The sequence below is a fragment of the Motacilla alba genome, chromosome Z, assembly GCF_015832195.1.
Source record: "Motacilla alba alba isolate MOTALB_02 chromosome Z, Motacilla_alba_V1.0_pri, whole genome shotgun sequence".
NCBI classification, from domain to species: domain Eukaryota; kingdom Metazoa; phylum Chordata; class Aves; order Passeriformes; family Motacillidae; genus Motacilla; species Motacilla alba.
Window position 1 is genome coordinate 34,608,555 of NC_052046.1, and position 13,488 is coordinate 34,622,042.

General features: G+C 36.6%; 1 long non-coding RNA gene across 1 annotated transcript in view; it reads right to left on the reverse strand.

The window, feature by feature from the left end:
- Positions 1-2,757: 2,757 nt before the first annotated feature.
- LOC119696046 overlaps positions 2,758-13,488 on the reverse strand; it is a 45,378-nt gene continuing 34,647 nt past the window's right edge. The window contains exons 2-4 of the long non-coding RNA XR_005255485.1: positions 9,639-9,737; positions 7,406-7,488; positions 2,758-3,225 (exon numbers count right to left, since the gene is read on the reverse strand). This is a non-coding gene — a long non-coding RNA (uncharacterized LOC119696046). The remainder of the gene's footprint in view (positions 3,226-7,405; positions 7,489-9,638; positions 9,738-13,488) is intronic.

Here is a 13,488-nt window from a genome sequence, read left to right on the forward strand (position 1 = left end):
CTTGACTTGAACTCCATCTACAGAGAGAATATTGTTAGCCTGGTTCTCACAGATTACAGGCAGATGCGTAGAGCTGTATCCAGTCCATTCCTAATTAACAAGCTTTAAGAAGCTTCTCAATTGAGCCACTTCTCATTGCTGTGACAAATACCAGGGTATATAATCTATTAGGAAAAAATCAATTGCTTTTATAATCAACTGAAGAAAACATTTCCTTCCTCAGTTGACATGTAAGTAAGTTGGAGCCATACCGGACCTTAAATCACAACTACATACAGAGAAACCATTTCACATTTTCAGTATTTTGTAACAGTCAATCGCAATTAGTTTACCCATTCCTTAAAATTTAAAGGTAGATGTTCATTCTCATGTACTTAATTCTATGAGACTATGTGTATCTAACCAAAGGCTCTTTTAAAATTATGAAAATACTGGGATGTATTCATTTTATTCATGGCAATTAGGTCACAGGCCAGACTCCACAGCTCCAGAGCACCAGAGTGCACCTGGCAGCTGTTTCACAGGACAGAGGGCTTTCCTTCTTTCCTGCATCACATACCACACACATAAACAGCCTCCAAAATCAACAGGGTTGAGTTTTCAGCTTGATTTTTGTGCAGTTAGATGGTACATCAGGAATATGTAATTACCAGTATTCAACAGATGAATGCAATCACTAAATATCTCTCTCTGTTTGAGCATACCTTTTATTGGACGGAGCAAGATGAAAAAGTATGCTGTGGATTTCCACGCCTCTCCATATGAACTGAGCAAGCACCCTGTGGTGACAGCAGCTGCTCCTCTCTGCTGTAATGGATATAGGCTTGGAAACACTGCTGGAGACAAGACTACATCTGTGGTCTCTAGAATTTTTACATCTTCAAATGCACATTCACTTGCTGTCCCAACAGCCTGATGTGAGTCTTTTGCAAAAACTGTTGTGTTGTCCTCCAAGAACAGATCACCTTTGCATTTGCACTGTGGCTGTGCTCACAATGAGTACTTGTATCCATTCCACTATACTTACAAGTGTTGAAGTGAGGACTGGATTTCAACAACTGGGTTCCCTAAAAAATGCATTAATCTGTGTTTTATTAAAAAGTGCCAAGGAGAAGATACACCCATGTGTTAAAGAGCAGAGTTGCATCTTTAACACAGAGTTGGAGACACAGGGTAACTCCATCACAATGTCATTAGAGACACAGAACCAGAACAGCACACACCCACTGCCCTTGGAACTATCTCTTCGGTTTCTGTCTCAGGCATTTTCCCAGACTGGTTCCACTGTTTTGGAATGCTTCTGTCACGGGTCCTGTTATACAGTAACATTATCTGTAATTTTCACCTGGTAACCTTAGTTTCCTTGAAGACAAGTTTATCTTCCAAACTCCCTTGCAATAAACAGTCTTCTGTATAAGCTTCCATGCCTTGCCAAATCTTTAGTTTCCTTTGGAAGACTCTCAGGACACAAAAAATGCTGAATGAGGAGCAGTGAAGTCTGTGTTTACTGACGGATATTATAAAAAACTGTAGTTTGACTAAACATTCCAGAACTAGGGAAACAGTGTATATGTATCAATGAAGCTGAATCTCTTATTTTATTTATATTTTTATTATTTGTATTTTCTATTGATCACTTCACACCTATTTCTCATTAAAAAAGGTATTCCATTTCAAATCTTAGTGGCTTTATCTAAATTTTGTGGCTGCAAGATCCCAGAAACTGGTTTTGACAGTGTTAGTGAGCCCCCCAGCAGCACAAAACAGACATTAATTTCAAACTTGTTCACTAATTTGGTCGTTCTGAGCAAAATACATTTCTTTCTTTGCCTTTGGGAAAGGGATTCATAAAGACATGGTTTAACAAGCGGTATAACCATGTTACAAAAAAAACTCTTAAGTGTAAAAACAGGGAGATTAGGCTGAAAGAAAGAAAGGCAAAGGACAGTAGAGAGAGAGAAAAAAAACAAGTTTAAAGACAGACATTTGAAAATTTTCATTTGTCTTCACTTGGCCAAAAGTACGCCATGGATCAACAATGCAAACTGCCTCAGCCATATTCTTACTGTATCTGCTGCAGTAAAGCAGCTTAGCCTTTCCTCCATGTGTGCTCCTGTTTACATAATCAATTCTGACTCAGTTATTTAATGACGTGAAATACAAACATTTCTTTATCAACTCATTTTGCAAAATATTCTGCCTAATTAATCTCTCTCCAACACCACCTATTACTTTCTCTCTGTTTTAAAACACAAGTTTTCACAGCAAATGTTACAAGAGGATGACAAGGGCAATTATCACTAGAACAAAGCAGAACAAAGCTATGGTAATGAGAGAAACTGCAGTTCATTAACTGAGGTTCTGGCAGTGATGAAAGGAGTAAACTAAGCCTACCTTTATTTTATAGATAACAAAGCAATCACAGCATGTAAAGTAATACAGAGAAAATAATAATTTACTGGAAAACCAGTAGAACAGAAGACTCTGAAAAATACAAAGAAATGCACACTTATATAAAAAATAATTCACTATATCAAAATTATTGTGAATAGGTGATATATAAGAATTGTTGGGGTGCATAGCAAATAAAACCACCTTTACAAAAGGAAATACTGTTAACTGGGGGGAAAAAAACCAAACCCTCAAAACAACAAAAACAGAAAAAAACAAAAACATAAGGAAAAAAAAAACAAAAAAAAAAACAACCCAAACAAACAAAAAAAAAAACAAACCACAGGAATAAACAGAAGTGCTTTATTGAATTCTGCAAAGGGGTAGCATATTTTGTTATTGTAAAAATTTATCCACAAAAAAGAAAAATGTTGTTTGAATAGGGAAAACACCAGGGGCAGCCCACATACCTTGCAAGGAAAAGACACATAACTTTAGAATGGTGCACTAAGGCCACTTTGGCAGGTTGACATAGATCATGATAAATTGAAAGTGCCATTGCACCTGTTGTTCTGTAGCTGGCACTCAGGATCTGTTAGAAAGGTAAATTAAAATTTCTTCTTTCTTCCTGCTGCGCAGTTCTTTTGAATGAAGTTCAGGAATGGAAAACCTCACAGCGTATGAGATGGAAGGTTCCAATAGGGTTCCTATGTTGGCCCTCTTGCAAATTGACCACCCACAGGCACCTCCACCAGATGTAAATGCTGGCAATAAAAACTGGTTATACATTCATGTCATGTCTTCTTGTCTTCTGATTTCAGCAATTTGGCCTGTCTTAGGAACAGCAAAAAAATAAGTGAAAGCCTTAACTAGGAAAAAGCTTCTGCACTAGAAATTCAGTCAGATTAATCTGAAAGCCATAAAATGCCACATTAAAATCCAACATTTCCTGAACTCATGTTTTGGCAGCACAGCATGGCCTAAAAGCAAATTAAGAATAGCAAATAGAAATCTGAGGCTCAAAAAGGACGAGTGCCTGGCTCAGACTCATGAAGTGAATAACCAAGCCTCAGATCCTGCTTGTGCAATCAATATACTGCCCTGCTCTGCATCCATTTTGAGTGCATTTGTGGCAAGCTGTCTTGGATTTTCAATATCGGTCAAAATAAAAGATCCTTTCATTGCCTTCTTCTGGGCTAGAATTGCCCATCCTTGCCTACAAGGATTTTCCTAGGAAATTCAAAGCCAGTCAGTGGTACCTTCTGGAAGACAGATGCCACAGATGTGTATCTTCCTTATCTCCCTGCACACAGTTCAGCGTGAGCATCTACAGCCTGGGAAGCAGCATTAACCCCATGTGCTAAGCTAAGGAGTTGAGCCTTTCAGCAGTACTCCAGTCGACTAGGAGCAGGAGTAAGTGCCAAGTGACCTGGGTTTCCACCCTCTTTCTCAACTTGTTTTATTTCAGAGCATAACCTCTACAAGTTTCAATTTCCACACTTGAAAAAGTCAGATAATTACCCCTCTATACCTCACAGGGACTCAGTGAAGTTTAAATTAATAATGTTTGCCAAGTGCTATGTAAATGCAAAGAATTATTAAGGTCACTCAGCATCAAAAAGGGGACCAGAGTCCTGGGTTTTATGGTTCTTGGCCCCATATATAAAACACAATACTTTCCACTCAAGAAGTTGTATTAAATAAATCCAGGGCTTCAGTTCTTTATTATTTAATATGTCAAATGTCTAGACAGTTGTTCATTCCAAAACTGATTTCTACTATACATATACATTTTTACAAAGCAAAATTGCACTGTTTTGGGCTGCCTAACTACTCACTAAGACATTTCCTGGCAGGTTAAATAAGAATTTTCCTCCAGCAGTTCTATCTATCCCACAAGCAAATTATTTTTTCTAAGACATTAAATAATAATAAACACAATAATAAAAAACAAAAGGATAGTTCTTATAAGCAGATAATAGATGGAAGCTTGTTTTTATTTACAAACCATTTTAGGGATATACCTATTTGTTTTCCCTTTATTTTTCACCTCAAAAAATTATGCTTTTTATTGGGTGGAAAGAAGAATGCAGGATTTTTCTGTGTTTGTATTCATGCAAGCACTTGATTTTAAGAAAAACCCCAACTCATTAACAATCCTTAACTTCAAATTATGCCATTATAAAGAGTATTTAAGCACAGTACAAATATGCCCTTAATAACATCTTGGCCCATTCATTTGGGAGTCTTTTGGGGAAACACAAAGCTCAGGACTAATTTGTTGTTCAAACTGGCTCACCACTAAGGGGAGATACTATACATAGCTTTAGGATTAAACGACAAGATGATGGAGGCAGTTGCTGTTCTTCCAGACACATCCAATGACAAGTAATTGTTCTCTGGAATATGGTTTAAGAACTAGTAAAATGCTTCATATTATCCCTTTCAGTCACACTAAGAACAGCAGTCTCCAAAACATATTCAGTTCACTCCTTTCCATGGGATAGGTAGGGGAGATAAATTGTAAGTACACTTTGAAAAAAAAAATCTCTTATTGACAATGGACAATATTTTAAAACAATGACTCTCTGTAATATCTTCTCCACCCCAAAGGAAACCAGTAAAATTTGCAAATATCAGACAGCCAGGATAAATTTTCTGCAAAGTAAATTGATTTCACATTTTAGCATTTCTGTTAAAGAAATAGGAAGCATGCCTGGAAGTTCACATTTGAGATTACCCTCAGAACTTCACCCAGACTCTGCAAGATGCAAACCCAGGTTTTATTCTAACCTCCTTTTCTGACATGAAACAATGCAATACATAACAGTGATTTTAAAAAAAAAGACATCTTTTTTATTTCCTTTGTTTGTTTTTTTGCTTGTTTTGTTCTGTGGGTGGGTCAGCATGAGGTTTGAGTCATGCTTTCCCCAACTCTCAATGGTATTCCCATCTACAGTTTTAATTTTGAAGCTATAAGGTCATAAAAATGAAAGAAGAGCTGAGATTGACAATAGACAGGACAATGATATTTCTTCTGAATTTAAAGTCACGAAAGATATCACACCAGTAGTGTGAAAATATGTGCAAATTTCTTATAAATAAGACAGCACATGAATATTTCTGGCATCACTGTAGGATTTAGATACTAAAACTAAGATTTACTCTTACATTCCTTTCATTGCCAAAACTATGGAAAGTTAAGAGGGAAGGGACCATAAAAATCATATAGTCCCAGCCCCTACTGTGAAGAGCAGAGATATCTTCTGCTAGAAGCAGGTTGATTTTAAAGCCTTATCCAACCTCCCTTGAACACTGCCAGCGCTGGGACATCCACAACGTCCTGGACAACCTGTTCCAGTGCCTCACTACCCTCACAGTGAAGAATTTCTTCCTAACACCTAGCCTCTTTCAATTAGTACCCATTATTCCTTGTCCTATCAATACAGATCCTGGTGAAGAGTCCTTCTCCAGCTGCCCTGGATGCTCCTTTCTGTTACTGGGAGGTTGCTGTGAGGTCGCCACACAACCCTCTCCTCTCCAGGCTGAACAGCCCCAACTTTCCCAGCCTGGCTCTGTAGAGGATGTGCTCTAGCTCTCTGAGCAACTTTGTGGCCTCCTCTGGACTTGTTCCAACAAGTCCATGTCCTTCCTGTGATGGGACCCCAGAGCTGGGTGCAGTGCTCCAGGTGGGATCTCACCACAGTGGAACAGAGGAACAGAATCCCCTCCTTCCCCTGCTGCCCACGGTGCTTTGGATGCAGCCCAGGACACGTTTGGCTTTCTGGGCTGTGAGTGCTCATGACCAGGTCATGTTGAGTTTTCCATCAACCATCATCTCCAAGCCTTTCTCCACAGGGCAACTCTCAGTCCTCTCCCACCCAGCCTGTGGGTGTGTCAGGGATTGCCATGACCCAAGTGTAGTACATTGTACTATAATTTAATAAATTTATAAAAATAACTAATAATAAATATTTTAAAAAAACTCTCCATCTGGAAAACAATACTATTACTAATACTCTTGGGCCAAATGTTTACTCTAAAGACAAATGCACAGAAAAAAGGTTATCCTAGTCCTTGCTCTTTCACCGATGGTTTTAGAAATGACTCAGTAGCAGCTGTTGGGAAGCTTAAAATAATTTGAAAACGAGAACTTAAAAACATACAGTTGTTGGCTTAAACCAACTCTAGTGGAAGGAAAAATTTTGCCAGCATTGTGTCCAAGTTGTCCTTGTTGATGAAATATAAAGCTGTACTATTTTCTATGAAGATGGAAGGACAATAATTTAAAGTGAAACCTTATATCTGTGAAACAAACAGAGTTTGTGATGAAGACATCATTTGAATCTGTTTTGGCTTGCTGAACTAAAGCCATTAGAAGGAATATCTCATATATTTCTGATTTTGAACAATACCTTTATTCAAATGTTTAACTTCACATTTCTGTTCATTTTTTAAGTCAGGAGGGAAAGTTCACTTGAGCACAAAATCCACACAGTCCTCAACCCTTCTAGACTGACAGTGGATGAACACATTTCCCACAATATAGCTTTTCTTTAAGAGGCAGAATGACCTGTTTCTGAAGTGGTGAGAGGGGAGAACCATTTAAGGTCCATCTGATTAACCAGATACTTTACAGTGAACATTTTTCTTCAGCTGCAGCAATGGAGGGAAATTCAAAACTCCTTGTCGTATGTTTTTTCTCCCTGAACTTCTCTGATTTCATCCCCAAACAGGTATACTTCAACTCTGCAAGGTGCATGTAAATTATTTGGATTATGTCACAGTAAAATAAAAGCTACATGCTCGAAATCAGCTCGGTGAAAATAAAAAGAAGTGTCATATACAGCAGTGCCTGACATGTTGTGCTCATCACTCTATTAGTCCCAGGGAGACTGTCTTTAAACGAGGAAGCGTTTCAGTTTCAGTGCATTGTCTGGTTCCTGTCTCCTTCCACATTCCATATGTCAGCTCTGTAACTATTACTTGAGCTAATCTAAAAGAAATAACCTACCTATTCAGGAGAAGACTGAACATTTCACGTAAGATTACATTTCTTCCTTTCCATGTCAGAAGCGATAAGCAAAACTCAATACCCTGAGCAAAAAAAATGATAATTCAAAGAGAAAGAAAATACTCTTGACATTTTAACAATAACAAGTTATTAATATAATTCACTTCAGTTGAAAGAAAGTAGAATACATTTACAATGCAACTGAATAAAGGTTAAGTGTATTTTGTGTTTTGCTCTGCATTAAATATAAATATCTGTCATATCAAATCCTAGACGAGTTGTAAGCACTCTCTTAAAATCCATGTTTCTAGAAGAAAGCAATTTAAAATACCATTTTAAATACCACAAATGACAAAATCCAAATCAAGCAAACCCCATATGGAATAGCTCAAGAAATCTAACATAGTTATTCTGAGCAGAGTTCTCCACACACTGGGAACATCACAATCTCTAATACAACTGGTGCTATTGAGATACAGCACCCTTGCAGCATCTCACTTAGGACCAGTTTCCCAAAATAAAGGAATATAAAGCAGACTAGTGTCTTCCTTTTCCTTGCTTGTTTCACGTTATCCCTTCCATGCTTCCCTCTATGAAAATCATATATTTTTACATAAGAAAATATTTAACCAATAAAAAACCACTGGAGATTTCTTCACAAGAATTTTTGCAGGTGCTTGCTATATTATAAAAGTACAAGACAAAATCCAAACATAACTAGTAGCAAATCCAATGTCATTCTCTCCCTCTTGTTAATTTATAAGAGCAGTCAGACTGAAAAAAGAATTTATTTCTGAAGGTAGCATTGGCTTCTCTACATTTGGGACCAAAGACTGAAGCTGCCAGATTTGTCCATTTTCACCAGTGACATCTTTGCTCTTTCCTAGGACACTTTCAAGTCAGCATTTGAAATGCATTTTCTTTCCCGTAAAATTTAGGTCAAACTCTCCCCCAGAGGTAAGAATCTTTGAAATGAAAGGGAAGCAATGGGGTTTAGGCTGGTCTCCCACTACAGTTTTTTTTTAAATTCACCACTAGTTGTGGAATAGTTCTGTTCTAAAACTAGGAGATATGGCCTGTCATTACTAGCAAGAGTCTCACTATATTAAAACAAAATCCAAGTGATGAAAAACAAATGTTCTAACTTTTGGGGATTTTACACCATACAGGATTTGGGGAAACAGCACTTCCCCCTGCCCGCACCATCCCCCCCTTCCCCCTTAGGAAGCATACTCCAGCGAGTAAAGTTCTTCACAGCCAAGAGCCAAACTCCATTTTCTACTATTTGCTTTACAATGCCTAGAAATATGTACAAAGTTGCCTACATAGATACCAACTATTGAATAAATTACCTTTGTTCCCTGTACTCTAATCAGCCACTAACAAATGAGCAGGTGTAACAGAATAAAGGGTATTTGTCAGGAGCATTTCTGTTTTTCTAACATATTTTCCTTCAAAAGCTCAAAAGGTAAAGCACTTGGAAGATGTGGTGTGCAAAAAATGCTTTACAGAAGGTGGGAACTCTCAGAGTCAGAAGAAGAAAAGACACGTGAAAGATATTCATGTGCAGAAGTGTTCTTCATTTGAAGGGAATTAAATGGAGAAAGCTGAGGAAGGAAATAGACAACAAGGAATAACAAAAAAAGATGCAGAGGGTAAAGAAGAATTAAAACTTTAAAAAAAATAGTTAATGAGAAGTTCAGCTGCAAATCAATGCAGCATAAAATTATACAAAGGTAATTAGAAAAACATGTTTAGTCTGTGAATGGAACACACAGATTATATGAAACCATGGTTTTCACATAAGAAAGGCGATTCCAGCATCAATAACAGATACACGTTTACTTATTCTACTGCTGTGAGAAAACATATATTTACAACAAGGTGAAGGTTATATTTAAGTCAAGGAGTGCAGCGAGATCTTGCAAAGGACATATGTATCTTGTGTGATGCAGCTCTAAGCAAACTAGAAACTTGTAACACTGATGATATTTGCAAGGTTTCTAGCTCTGTTCAGAAAACATCTGCAGAAACCAGCTGCACAAGGACAATACCAAAGAGTAAAGAGAAAACAAGCCAGTAAATTTTTCCTTTTAAATCTGTGATGACAAGCTCAAAGGCTGCTGAACAGCCACTTTTTACTGGGAAAAAAGACACATAAAACTTCTGCAATGAGAGTGAAAGTGGCTAGTGGAAGGAATACAGAAGTCTAATAACATGAAAGAATACTTACAAGAAAAGCAAATTCAGTGAGGAATTCAGCAAGTCGATTAAAATAGACACCAATTTAGAGGAATGATCTTCAGCTCCATGTCTGCCTCTACTGCTTCCTCTGAAGTAAAAAAACCAAAGATTGAAAACAAATCTAGTTCACTTCTCTATCACAGAAGGAGGACAGGCTCCCTGTGAGTATAGCAGCTTTCCTGCGTGCATGGCACAGGAGTAGTAGAACAGCAGGAAGTTTGCAAGAGAAGGGAGCATGAAAAGGTCTACTTAGATATTACTCACTCTTCAGGACTCTTCCATACAGAACGACCTCTGAACCTCTTTTGACCTCAAAGTGGGCACTACACTCTGCATTTGTTAAAAGTCCTATGACTAAAAAAATTATCAAACACTGACACATGTTAAGCAGTTGCAGCTGAGACAACATATTTTCTTTCAGATTTGCCTACAAAGAGAAATTAAATAATATACAGCAACATGGCAGTTTAACTCTTGCCATGAAGATTAAGGGGATGACCTCAATTTCCCTCCCACTCATCTGAGACTTGGGCCTTTGGGCTAGTTAGTTCTGTCACAGTCATGCTGTGAAGTTACTTTCAACTCCATTGAGAGATTTTGGTTGAAAGAAAATATCTTGAGGAATGAAATAGTTCTTTAAAATTAGTAAATAAAAGGCTTTAAATAAAAATGCACACCTTTAGTTGTTGCAAATTAATAGATAGAGCTCTACCATGATTTCACAAGGAACATTGAGATCTAAGAAATTACTTATAAAACTGTTCTAAAATACTTTTTTCTTTAAAGAACCATTTATAATAGAATTCTAGAAATCATATTAGTTATATTTGCTATTCACATAATCTTCCAGTGTATGTTCCTAATATATTCAAGAAAGACTTTCCTTCAATGCCTCACACTCAGTACAAGAAAAATTTCATTTTTAGGAAAGCCCAATGGCATTCCAGCCCAAAATCTGTTAAAGCTAGTGTTTTGTTGAGTTGGAGAAATGAAATGGCAGTCAGTGTGCACAACTGGTGACAGGAAAAACATCCAAGAAAGATGTTTCTGACTCAGAAAATAGTTTAAAGTGTTTCCTGCTTCTTCATCAACTAAACAGATTAAATGTTCTGAAGTAAGCCTGATGTACCAAAGCACATTCATAAGTACTTTGGATGATACAACTAAAAGTGACAATAGCAAAAATAACTAGAAAAGGAGAGCTACTACTAACTTCTATGAGAATTGTGAAGAAAAGTAATAGTTTCATCACAATTTTGCCATTTTTCTTATACAGAAATAGTGGAGATGAGAGAACACAAAAAAACCCCAATATTAACATTTTCATAAACTATGATTGTATTTAAAATTGTGTTGTCCTGTTTAGAACCTCTGCATATTTTGTTTAAGGAGTGGCAAGAGATCCAGACAATGAAAACACATCCGGAGTTTGCATTGTCAAAACAACATATTTTCTTGAAAATATATTTATATGAAAACTGTAAAGATAACATTCAAACTCAGATATATCAACGTTACGTAAAAGAGGACAGCATTTTTGCTACAAGTATTTAAATTGATCACTTGGTCTGTATCAGCTCTCAAATGCTGAATCATGTTCACAAGAGAAATCCAACCAGCTGGCTGTGTTCTACATAAGGGTTGAATCAGTGTTATCAGATTATAGTAAAGAGAGTGGCCCAGACTTGAGCACAGAACAAGAATAGAATCTGGTTTTTAGTGTAGTTCTTCGTAAACCAACTGTTGACTTTTGATGAGTTACCTCTAAGGCATGAAAGAGCTAAACCATGAATACTACCAGCTTGTAATTTTTTTTTCTTGAATCTCCAAAAGCATAAACAATTATATTGACAGCTTTTCATAATGCAGTGAAGCGGTTCTACAAGGGTTACTATTATCAAAGACAACCCACCGCCACTAATGACTTTAACACTATCTAGTGATATGTAATATCATCATCAAGCAGAGTTTCTTATTTGCTAGCAGGTAGACTGCATCAGTTCACCCAGAAAACACTCAACAAAAGCATTCTGGGTTCTCCCAGAAAAATTTGGTGTACACTTTATTTTAGGACATTCATACCAGGGGTAGGGTGTGATAACTCAGGCTAGCATGTAATTTCTAACTTCAAACCAGTTCATTGATAGTTGTACCAGGAAAATATTAACAGCTGGCCGAAAACATGAGCTGAAGACATGTTCTCCTGGCACAGGGAACAAGAGCAAGCCTGTACCTTGCTTTGTAAGGTTACAGCTAAGCTCCTTGGAGGCAGTTAGCTTTACATTAGGATGGTGCCTCCAGGAGACACAGTGATGCTTTTGGCTTCTCACAAAACATATTCTACGAGATCACAGAAACATAAAACAGGCACAATGCTAGGCAATGTATTTGCTTAATTTTAAGAAACAAAACAAAAAATCTTGGACATCAAGGAGACTGTGGACCCACAGATTTTATAATATAATCTGTGGGATACTAAAATTGATGGATGCAATTGTTGGTACTTCTAGCATAAACTACGATTGTATTTAAAATTGTGGTTTTGCTTCTAGCAATAGATTTTTGAAAGTTTCTGGAGAGCGTAGTTTTGTGTAGGAAAGTTAATAAGTAAGAGAGTTGCAGTAATTAAAATGGACTTGATGTTTTACAGTATTTTCCCTATTCCTATAATTTTTCTTTCTCATTTTTTTCACTTCTTATCCACTTCCATGTCCCTTCCATGTCCACTTCTTGTACACTTCTTTGTAAATGCGATAAAATATCCATAATCTGTGATTAGTCCACTCAAACTGGAATAAAATAACTATAGGATTTTTTATTTTTTTATATACTGAACTTCAGATCAAAATTTTTTATTAGGGAAAAAAAATCCATGTAAAAATTCACAAACTAAACCATCTGCAAAGAAAATTACAATCTATGGTGTACCTAGAATATCAGGAGCAAGTTAAGATGCCTCATGAAACAGTGATGATTTCTGCAATGTCCCTTGGAGATACATACATCAAAACAGCCCTCTCAAGTAGAAGGCAAGTTTTACTGCATCCCTGAATGCTGGTAACATGTACAGAGAGAAGGATAACTAATATTAGGAATTTTATTTTATGCCTGAAGCTAGAAAGCACTTTTAGCTGATACTGTACTTATAAAATAACATTAATTTAAAACAATTGTATATAATTAAACATATTCTAAATTATCCTTTTGATTAGTAAATGCTACATCAAAATAAATACTCCAGGTTTTTGTTTGTGTAGACATTCAAAACATAAATAATGCTTCTGTTTAGCTCTTTAACAATTTGTTTATTTTGAATGGGAGGAAACATAAAATTTTTTAATTAATAAATAGCTATGAGGCAGAATATTATGCATAGACAAGGGTTTTGTTGCTGTTAAAATGGTGTGTTTTTATTTTGAGATTTGGTGATTCTGACCTGAAAATGGAACTTGTACAAAAAACCCACATGGTGCTCCAAAGAGTAGCAATTTCGCTGTATATTTTTAAACTAAAAGGCAGGCTCATATTACCCCTCTAATATCAACTTGTGCATTCACAGGGTGTAATAATATTTAAATAATTTATAATAGCAGTTAGAGATAGGTATAGTGTCTCAAGCTTCACTAATTTTTAGACAATTTACATGATTCAACATAACAACAGGTAGCACCATAAGACAGTTTAATACTCAGCCTGTGGGAAGACAGTATGATATCTGTGATGTCACAAAGAGCAAGGTTCTTATTGCTTTTACCTCAGGTCAGTAATTTATAGGGTGGTGAGAAGCCTTCGCTTCATAAAACTGTGTTGCTCAAGAAAAAAGACAGTGACCAAGACCA